This window comes from Carcharodon carcharias, chromosome 1, assembly GCF_017639515.1.
Source record: "Carcharodon carcharias isolate sCarCar2 chromosome 1, sCarCar2.pri, whole genome shotgun sequence".
NCBI classification, from domain to species: Eukaryota; Metazoa; Chordata; class Chondrichthyes; order Lamniformes; family Lamnidae; genus Carcharodon; species Carcharodon carcharias.
In genome coordinates this window covers 15,704,068-15,713,840 of record NC_054467.1, presented here as the reverse complement: position 1 = coordinate 15,713,840, position 9,773 = coordinate 15,704,068, and the positions used below count along the sequence as shown (strand labels likewise).

The following is a 9,773-nucleotide window of genomic DNA, read 5'->3' as shown; positions in this document are numbered from 1 at the left end:
ATGTCTACCTGCAATCCACTTAAAAGCTTTCCGAAAGCTTGACCACATTGCTGTTACAAGAAAGGTCAGGTGATTTTTGGCAGCTATCTTTAAGGCTTCTTGTATCCATTTAAAAAGGAAAATTAGCTTTTTTCCACAAAACCCATGATATCACAACCACACATTCGTGACATGTGAGTGCATCAATAATAAATGCATTAACCATTAACATTTCAGTACTGAGATCTTCTACGGGGACATTGAAAGGTGCTCTGATGTTAATCATTTGGGTAATAATTGTCCTTTAATTTAACCTTTTCAGTAGCACCTCAACTTGCCTCTTATTAACGATTAAAGTAATTAAAGTTTTCTATTAACTGTTCACTGATGCATGGTTACTTATCAATTGTTCTCTTATTAATCATATAACTCTTAGGAACCATTTCAGCAATCAATAATCTCATTTAATTATTTCAGCAACAAATAATCCTTTATTAACAATTTCAGGATTCAGTCATTTCTTATTAACAATTTCAGCCTTCAATAATTTATTTTAACCAATAAACTCTTATTCATTTCAGCAATCAATTCTTGTGTTCACTATTTTATCAATCTATGGTTAACCTATTCCTCATCAACTGATTGAGATTAACATTTAAGCTTTAATATAATTTATTATCACTGTTGAATAAAATTGCATGGATAAGCACCTGTCAGCAACAGAATAATACCGTGGATAAATACCTGACAATGGTGGATGGATTCTATTGATAAATACCAGAACAATTTGGAGAGATTCCTGCCAGTTTCTCTTGATAGATCCTTAATTGAGTTTAGTTGCATCAATGTAGGACCCTTTCCATCAATTAAAAAAACTTATGTTCCTTTCATTTCTTTAAACTAGGTATCAGTCTCTTACCAAAACAGCAGGCAACAATCAGCATTGACATTTTGAGTCCGTATGACTCTTCTTCAGAGCTCTGAAGAAGAGTCATATGGACTGAAAGCCTTAGCTCAGTTTCTCTCACACAAATGCTGCCTGACCTGCTGAGTTTTTTCCAGCATTTTCTCTTTTTATTTCAGATTTCCAGCATCTGCAGTATTTTGCTTTTATTTTAGGGAACAAGCGGCCCCATTCCCTATAGGCAGCACATCAGTGCAGCAAAGTTGACTAATCCTGCAGGTATTCTCAGCGCCCTCCCATGAGGAAGCTCCTGGCACTTAGTTCATGTTTCCCTCCAACATTGCACCCAAGACTGCCGCAGATTTAATTAGGGAATCTCACCAGGCGATAATTGTTCATGTAAACACTGGCCCCTTACCGCACATACTAATATCCCTCTTTCCTTTCAGGAGATTGGCAACCGTCTGAAACTGAAATTTGTTTGGGCAATTTACACAAGGTGGCTTTCAACTTGTGTCAGCAACAGATAATTCCTTGGAGCTACTTCCACTCTGCTGGCATAACTTTGTTGGAAATGCAGCCGAAACTCCCTTTACATGTGTAAACTGCCAGCAAAGTTGGGTCTCATGTTTGCACTAATTAGCACTTAATGTAGACCTTTGAAAAAAGCTCTGGGATCTGTTATTTATGAAGGGTTGCAGAAGCAAACTGTATGTTTCATGGGAAAATGAGATGGACATGGGAAAAGGGTTGTGTTCTAACTTGAATGACTCTGTTTCTTGTACTATTCAGGCTGTATTGACGAGGACCAGTTTGTTACCTGGATATGGAGGCTGCCTCAGGATGCTGTGGAGTCAATTCTACGCTTCCCTATAATACCACAGGACATCATTGCAGCAAGTAAAGACCAGCCTTTCAGTTCAGCTGTAAGTCCAAATGCCTCACAATACAAAAAGTCCAGGAGTCACTAACTGCACATTAGCCTATTATGTAGTACATCACATAATTTACAGGATATCAAAATTCAGTAAAGCAATCCTATTTTTATCTGATGGATCTTACTTGTATTTCGGAATAAAATTGAGAACCATATCGGTTCCTCCAGGGAATATATCTCTGGTGAAGGCTGTGTAGCTTAGGGTACACATGGATACAGTGGGGAGGGTTTGAAGGAAAGTGACACGGATGATTCTCGAACTTTAGTGCAGTAAACAGGGACTTTTGCACCGTCAGAGGTGCCGTCTTGTGGATGAGATATTAAATTGAAGTCCATTTTTCCCTCTTTGGTGAACATAAAAGATCCTATGGCTTTATGTGAAGATGAGCAGGGGAGTTATCCCCTGTGTTACAAACAGGAGAGAGAGGCAAACTGGACTCCTTTATTTTTCTCACCATCTGTCCGTAAGTAGAGGTGTTTTAACAGACTGTGGCGTGTTTCCCCAAACCCTCTGTGTGTGAAGTCAATTTTAAAGTGACTCTCAGCAAACTCTCTTTAAGGTTAAATCAGAACTATTGTTTATTCATACATTCGAACCTGGGGATGGTCATCGCAACTACATACATGCACATATTCACACAAGAAGGAGATAGGAAAGAAAAGAGTTTTACAACTAGGAATAACTTAAAGCAATATTCACATGAATGTCGGAGTCCAGTGAGGGCTCCTCAGGGTTCCTTCATGTAGGAGTTAAAGTTCAGGTGGGTTCAGCTGGCTGAAAGCAGGAGCTGCCAAATTCCTTCAAAATTGGTGATAATGCAGCAAGATGAGGTTGGTGTACAGAGACTTGATCCACTCTACAGACGATGGCAGGAATTTTCCAAAGGGCCAGGCTTCAAGGAGGTTTAGTCTTGAGGCAGGCTTTGTTGTCAGTCTGGAGTCCTACTTTGGTGTCGACGGGCTGGATGTTAACTGTGGACTGCCCTGGGAGTCCATAAATGTAACATTAAAACTTTCCAAAGGCCAAAGGAGCTTAAGTTGTGCGGCGTTGTCAATTGATGAATGAGTTTCAGGTTAACAATCGGTTTCTACTGCTGGAATTTTCTGGCCCTGCCATGGCGGGATCTGCCTTGAGGGGTACAAGGGGTGCCAGTCAAAAGCCCATTGACCTTCGATCGGCCCAGAAGATCCCTGCAGCTGGCAGGGCTGGAAAATCCCAGCCTATGTCTCTGATCAAAATCCATTGTTCACCTTAGGAAATAGATGGTGGCTATTAGTGCCTCCACAGATATTATGAGTTTTGGTGGTTCTGTCTCTATGTTATAAGTGTATATGGGTGTGTATGTGCATAAATCATTGAAGGTGGCAGGACATGTTGAGACAGCAGTTAATAAAGCATACAGTATCCTGAGATTTATTTATTGATAGGGGCATAGAGTACAAGGGCAAGGAGGTTATGTTGAATAAAAGTAAAATACTGTGGATGCTGGAAATCTGAAATAAAAGCAGAAAGTGCTGGTAAAACTCACCAGGTCTGGCAGCAAGTGTGGAGAGAGAAACAGAGTTAACGTTTCGAGTCCGTATGCTCTGATGAAGAGTCGTATAGACTCAAAACTTTAACTCTGTTTCTCTCTCCTCAGATGCTGCCAGAACCTGGTGAGGTTATGCTGAATTTGTGTAAGTCACTAGCTCAGCCTAAGCTAGAGGATTGCATTCAGCTCTGGGCACCGCACTCTAGGAAGGATGTAAAGGCATTAGAGAGAGTGTGGAAAAAATTCACAAGAGTGGTTCCAGGGATGAGGAACTTCAGTTATGAAGATAGATTGGAGAAGTTAGGACTGTCTTCCTTAGAGAAATGAAGGTTGAGAAGAGATTTGATGGAAGTATTCAAAATCATGTGGGGTCCGAATAGAGTAGATAGGGAGAAACTTTTCACACTCGTGAAAGGAATAAGAACCAGAGGGTCCAGATTTAAAGTAATTAATAAAGAAGCAAAAGTGATATGAGGAGAAACTTTTTTACACAGCGAGTAGTTAGTGTTTGGAATGCACTGCCTGAGTGTGTGGTGGAGGCAGGTTCAACTGAAGCATTCAAAAGGGAATTAGATAGTTATCTGAAAAGGAAGAATGTGTAGGGTTAGGGGGAGAAGGCGGGGGGGACGGCACTAGGTGAGCTGGTGCAGACATGATGGGCTAAATGGCCACCTACTGCTCCATAACAATCCTGTGGGAAAAATTTTCCACTCCGGTTGGCAGTGGGCGTGTTGGGGGCTTGAGCGGACAATATGATGGGAAGGTCAAAAATCGGTTTTATGCCATCATGAAACCAGTTTGCAATCGTCTGCTCCGCCCATCAATGGCGGGCTACGTTTCCCACCGCCACACATCGTAAACTAATTTCGATACTTTAGCATCTCATTGTAAGCCCTGCTGGCAGGAATCAGACCCCACACCGGATCATCCAGGCTCGTGGGTGTGATTGCACGCTGACCTGTTTCACAACTGTACATAAGTGACATGCACCTGGCGAGCTGCACTTCACCTGGTTTGTTTGCCTCCCATGCTTCGGGCAGCACTCGCAGCCATCAGCGCCAGGCTTCTCAGGTAGTACCACGTCACTTTCAGGAGGGCTCACGGGCAGGTCTCTACCTACCAGACCAGCCACAACGCAAGGGTGGCTTTTCAATGGCTGCAGGGCTATGGCTTGGGGAAGGGAGAGTAGTGGCCTCAGGCAAGGGAAGAAGCTGCAGGGCTAGGGCTGTACTGGGGAAGGGGGGTATCCCAGAGTGTGGGTGGGGTCACATCTGTGCAAGTGGCCTCAGGATGGTGAGGGTTGAGGAGGCAGTCTCCAGAGGAGATGTGGCCAGATGGAGATGTGAGGGTTTGTGTGAGAGAGTGAGTGGTGATGTCCCTTGAGCTGGCAGCGAGTGAGATGCCAGTGAATGTGTGATGGGCTTGTGAGCGTGTGAGTTTAGAGTGATGAGATGGTTGCCTTACCCTGGCAGCACGGATGAGATCATTCATCCTCTTTCTGCACTGGATGACCGACCTGTTCCATGAAGTGTTGGAACTGACCACCATGCCACCTCCTCCCAAGCAGGAGCGGTGAGATTGTTGGTCCTCCTGCAGCCAGAGCGAGGATAGAGGACATCACGGCAGGCCTCCGAAAGGCAGTCCTGGGCTGCATTGAGAACTATGTGGGTGGCTGCGGTTCAGATGGACCCAGAGTGAGGAAATGGTGAGGTAACGGAGTGACGGATGATTCGGAGGCCGCCCGCCAGAGAGGCGACGTGTTTCCTGTAGCTACATAACGAGGCAGGAAGCGGATGATATGACACAAAAATGTAATTTTTCACGTCCGCTACTGTACTTAGTGCAAATCTGGGATGATTCCACCCTGTGATCCTGTGATCACCAGAATAGCGACCCTTACCGAGATCCAAACAACCACTATCTAGAAGCTTTCGTACACATCACCACTGGCACCTGTTTCTTCAGAGTCTGGGCCAGCACTAATACAGGTGCAAGCGTTGGCTCAGCAGCAAAACTCTTGCTCCTAAGTCTGAAGGTTGTAGGTTCAAGCCTCATTTCAAAGATTTCAATAAATAATTGAGGTTGAAACTTCAGAGCACTAATAAGGAAGTGCTGTGCTTTCTTTCTAAATGAGATAATAAACTGAGACTTCATCTGCCAGCTTAGATGAATATAACAAATCATACATTGGCAGGGTTCAAAAAAGGGTAGGGGACATCTGCTAGTGTTCTGACCAAAACCTATCCCTTAATGAACACACAAAATAGATTATTTGTCCATTTATCTCATTGGCTGCTATGTTTAGATTATATTTCTAAAGTGGGCTGTGAAGTACTTTAGGATATCCCAAAAGGTGTTTTATACACACAAGTTGTTTATTCTGGGTTCAGGCAGACTTGGGGCTTTCAGTCTGCAGGGTGTCAATGAATTCTGAAATTGTGGGTCAGCAGTTAACCCCGCACTCTCCTTGCTTGTTTGTCTCACAGAATGTTGCAGCTCCATAGGAGACCTCGGGAGTGACAGACTAACAGCTTCTTAGGATTGCCAGTGAGATGTCAGATCGAAAGAGAGACTGGAAGCTTCTAGCCAATAATTTGGGTTTTCTAGAAAAAGAGAGCCATGCCTTTGAAGGCAAACATTCAGAGATCAATCAACAGGTAACGGAAGGCAATTGCTGATTTGTGGTACTTTTGTATCCTCCCAACACTTTAATTTTTATTCACTTACATGCCTCTAGTTATTAGTTCCTCACTGGTCCCTTAGCATATTTCAAAATGTTTAATCCTTGAATTATATTAATGTACAACAATCTTGTGAGGTTCTGACGAAAATGAAGGCTAAAAGTACTCACCCACCACAATAAACCTCTCCAACCACCAGCACGTACAGTCTTTGGGTCATTACTACATGCCCTACCTGGCTTGCCATAGTCATGTGACCTCTGCCATGAGGAAATGTCTGGGGGGTAGTCATGATACATTCAGTTCAATAAAGACATGCACTAGAAAGATTGTAGCCTTTGAAGTCATAATGAGGGGCAGAATCATCCCAGATTAACACTAAATGCAATGGGGAGAGTGAAAATTTGCTTTACCCGCTGGCCGCAATGGTGGCTTTTCACGCAATATCGTCCCATTCCCAGCGCGTCCTGCCACATTAATAATGCATTCATGGGGAGGATGTTGGATCGCTGGCGGGGCATCCTCTGATTCGCCTTGCCTTGCCGTCACTTCAGTCCTTCAATAATTCAGGCGGCATATTTAAAGGGCGCCCCTGCACAGAGCTAGCACTCCCTAAGGATCGAATGCTGCTCCAAGTTCCCCTTGAAGTTTAGCTCACCAGGCGCGCATCATAGTGTACAGTCGTGAAGCACATTGGCATGGTGCCCAGATGATCCAGTTGGGGGGGAGGAGGGGATGATTCCGGCGAGCAGGCCTTATATTGAGATGCTAAAGTATTGAAATTAGCTTCCTGACGTGCAGCAGGGGAAAACGTAGTCTGCCATTGATGGGTGGGGCAGACAATCTCAAACTGGTTTGACAACGGCGTGAAACCGATTTTTGGCCTTCTCGCCATATTGCATGTTGTTTCACCACCCCCCCACCCCCCCGCTCTTCCCTCCCCCACCCCCCCACCCACCATGACGCCAACAGGACCAGACAATTCCACCCATGATGTCAGAAGTGGGGATGGGATTGAGTTTTGGAAAGCTGGAAGAGAAGGCATAGCTGCCGAAGAGGAACACCGAAATGTTCCAACCTGCTAAAAGCTGCTGAAAAAAAACCAGACAAGGAAAAGCTAACACGAGCTGAAGGCGGCAAGTAAAATATTGGGTGAGATAAAAAATGACTGTAAATTTTCCACTCCCAGCTTTCATCAAAATGAAAGGAGATATGCAGCAGAACTGGCAATTTTTCCACTTGCAATGGCAAAACTACGAGATTGCAACAGATTTAATTAACAAGCCAGAGCCAATACAAGTAGCAACACTTTTAACACTGCTGAGGAGAGACTGCTACAAATTGTATTCCACTCTAAAACTATCTGAAGCACAGAAAAAACAGACTGCAGAAATTTTTAAAGCCTTGAAGGCTTGCTTTGAACCCCAAGTAAATGTAGCTTATATGAACGGTATGCGTTCAACATTAGGGCTCAGTATGTGACTGCAGTAACACAGTTTGCAGAATCATGTGAATTCAGGCAAAGGGATGAACACTACCCTCAAGATGAAGGGGCGGGGGGACCTGCTACACACGCAACTGAAGATCCACAGAGAACCATCGCTTGTAGGCGCCTCGCTAGACCCAATGTCTATAGACGGCACTTGTCATTCCTGCAGATGCCTGAGAACCAGTGTTGCCGAAGACTGTGTATATCTAGGGAACTGGTCGGTCACATGTGCTACCTGCTGCAGGATTTGGTGCCATGGGTACATGGAGGGCATCCACTGCCAGTGGCTGTGAAAGTGACCGAGGTGCTCACATACCATTAAGAGTCCTGAACAATTTAACATCTATGTATGCAATGCAGTTGCAGAGACTAACAAGAATAACGAGCAGTTTGTTAATGCATGAGAACAATTGTGGTGCAGTGGGTAACTTGGGTAACTCACAGTTACACATGATAGTGCATGCAAAGTTGTCTGTTGTTCGTGATGGGGATTTTGGGTTTTGAAATGCAATCATTACTACATGTCCTACCTGGCTTGCCATAGTCATGTAGCCTCTGCCATGAGGAAATACCTGGGGGCAGCCAAGATACATTCAGTTCAATAAAAACACTACACTAGAAAGACTGTAGTCTTTGAGATGATAACATATAGTGTAGCTCAATCGTCAATCCATTTATCTGAGGATAGTTTGCTGGCTAGATACATCACTGCTGGCAAGTCCTCAGCAAATCTAGCCATTAGTTTTCACAAAGGCATTTTGTGCTACCTCACCAGTTAGCAGTGGTGGAAATTCAATTCTAGTCTTTTGCCTACCTCAATTAAACAGTTTAAACAGCCTCTCATTAGTTTAGTTGTCTGTTTTCTCAACCCTGCTGTTATAGACATGGTGCCATAAACACAGGAAATGAGTAGGGTTGGCAGGTGTGCAGCTTAATCAGGGGTCTCTTGGAGTGAAAAATGAATTCTTTATAATTCTGTTCTTAATGAGACTGCTTTCCCCATTTTCAGATATTGGAGATGTTGCAGACATGGCAGAGAAAAGCAGGATCGCTAACTGAAGCTTCTGTACTGCAGTCTGCGTTACAGGCCAGTGGAAATACAGACATAAGCAATGAGGTCTTCCAGCTCAGCTTCTGAAAACACCACTGATCTCCAGGATCGGTTTGGGTTGACAGACAAAATCCGCGAATCAATCTGCCATTAGAGACTGAGAGAACTATTGTGTCAGTTGGCCAACTAAATGCAACTGAAGCATCATGGGAAAATGCACACACTGCACATGCTCAGATGTGCCTTCATGTGCCCTCGGCTTTTGGAGAGTTTAAGCCTTTGACGCAAAAATTTTATAGATAATTTTAAAAGATATAAAAGATATTTTAATGGATAAATGAGAAATCAGTAACTGTGCATTTCTTATTTTGTTTCAAAATTATTTTCTTGTTATGGAGAAAAGCTGACAATTTAAGCATTTTCAAAAAAGCGTTTTGACTGATTTAATTGGTGAAATGTTGACATGGGTTTCTCCCTGCCTCTCCACCCACCCACCCCCACCTAATTTTCAGTGGTTAATGGACAATTTGTATGACCAAAAGCATTATTCAAATAGTGTGATACAGGAAATAAGGTTTGTGAACAGGAAGTTTGCATAGTCAATGATTTTTAATAATTAGATAATTTAATAGTTAGTAGACCTCCCATAACATTGTTCACTGTAATTCGTAGGATATATTCTCTCTTTTACCTAACTGTATTCCTTTACTCTTTGTCTCCCTAGTTTATTTCCCTCTTCTGGTTCTCTCTCTTCCTCTAATACTTTTGACGACATGCTGTCTTTATGTTGCCTGTTCCTCGGGTTGGGGCATTGGAGGAGTTGAAATGTGGTCTGGCGATCAAAGATTTTGAGCTGCTGGATGCCGTGAGAGTAGAGGGGCGGTAGGGGGGAAACAGAGAGGGCAAATAATGGGAAGAAAGGAGAGAGGAAGAACAAAGAACAGCAGTAGAGGGACATGGGCAATGCTGAAGGTCAACAAAAAAGGGGAGGCAGTGGTGTAGCGGTATCATCACTGGACTAGCAACCTAGGGGCCCAGACTAATTCTCTGGGACATGAATTCGCATGACAGCTGGTGGATTTAAATTCAATTAATTAATAAATCTAGGGTATAAAGCTAGTTCGTGTAAAAACCCGTCTGATTCACTATTGTCTTTCAGGGAAGTAAATCTGCCATCTCTGTGACTCCAGGCCCACAGCA

General features: G+C 43.6%; 1 long non-coding RNA gene across 1 annotated transcript; it reads left to right on the top strand.

The window, feature by feature from the left end:
- Positions 1-1,704: 1,704 nt before the first annotated feature.
- Positions 1,705-8,852, top strand: LOC121277782. Its single transcript, XR_005942967.1, has 3 exons — positions 1,705-1,809; positions 5,839-6,009; positions 8,532-8,852. It is a non-coding gene; the product is annotated as an uncharacterized LOC121277782 (long non-coding RNA).
- Positions 8,853-9,773: the final 921 nt, after the last annotated feature.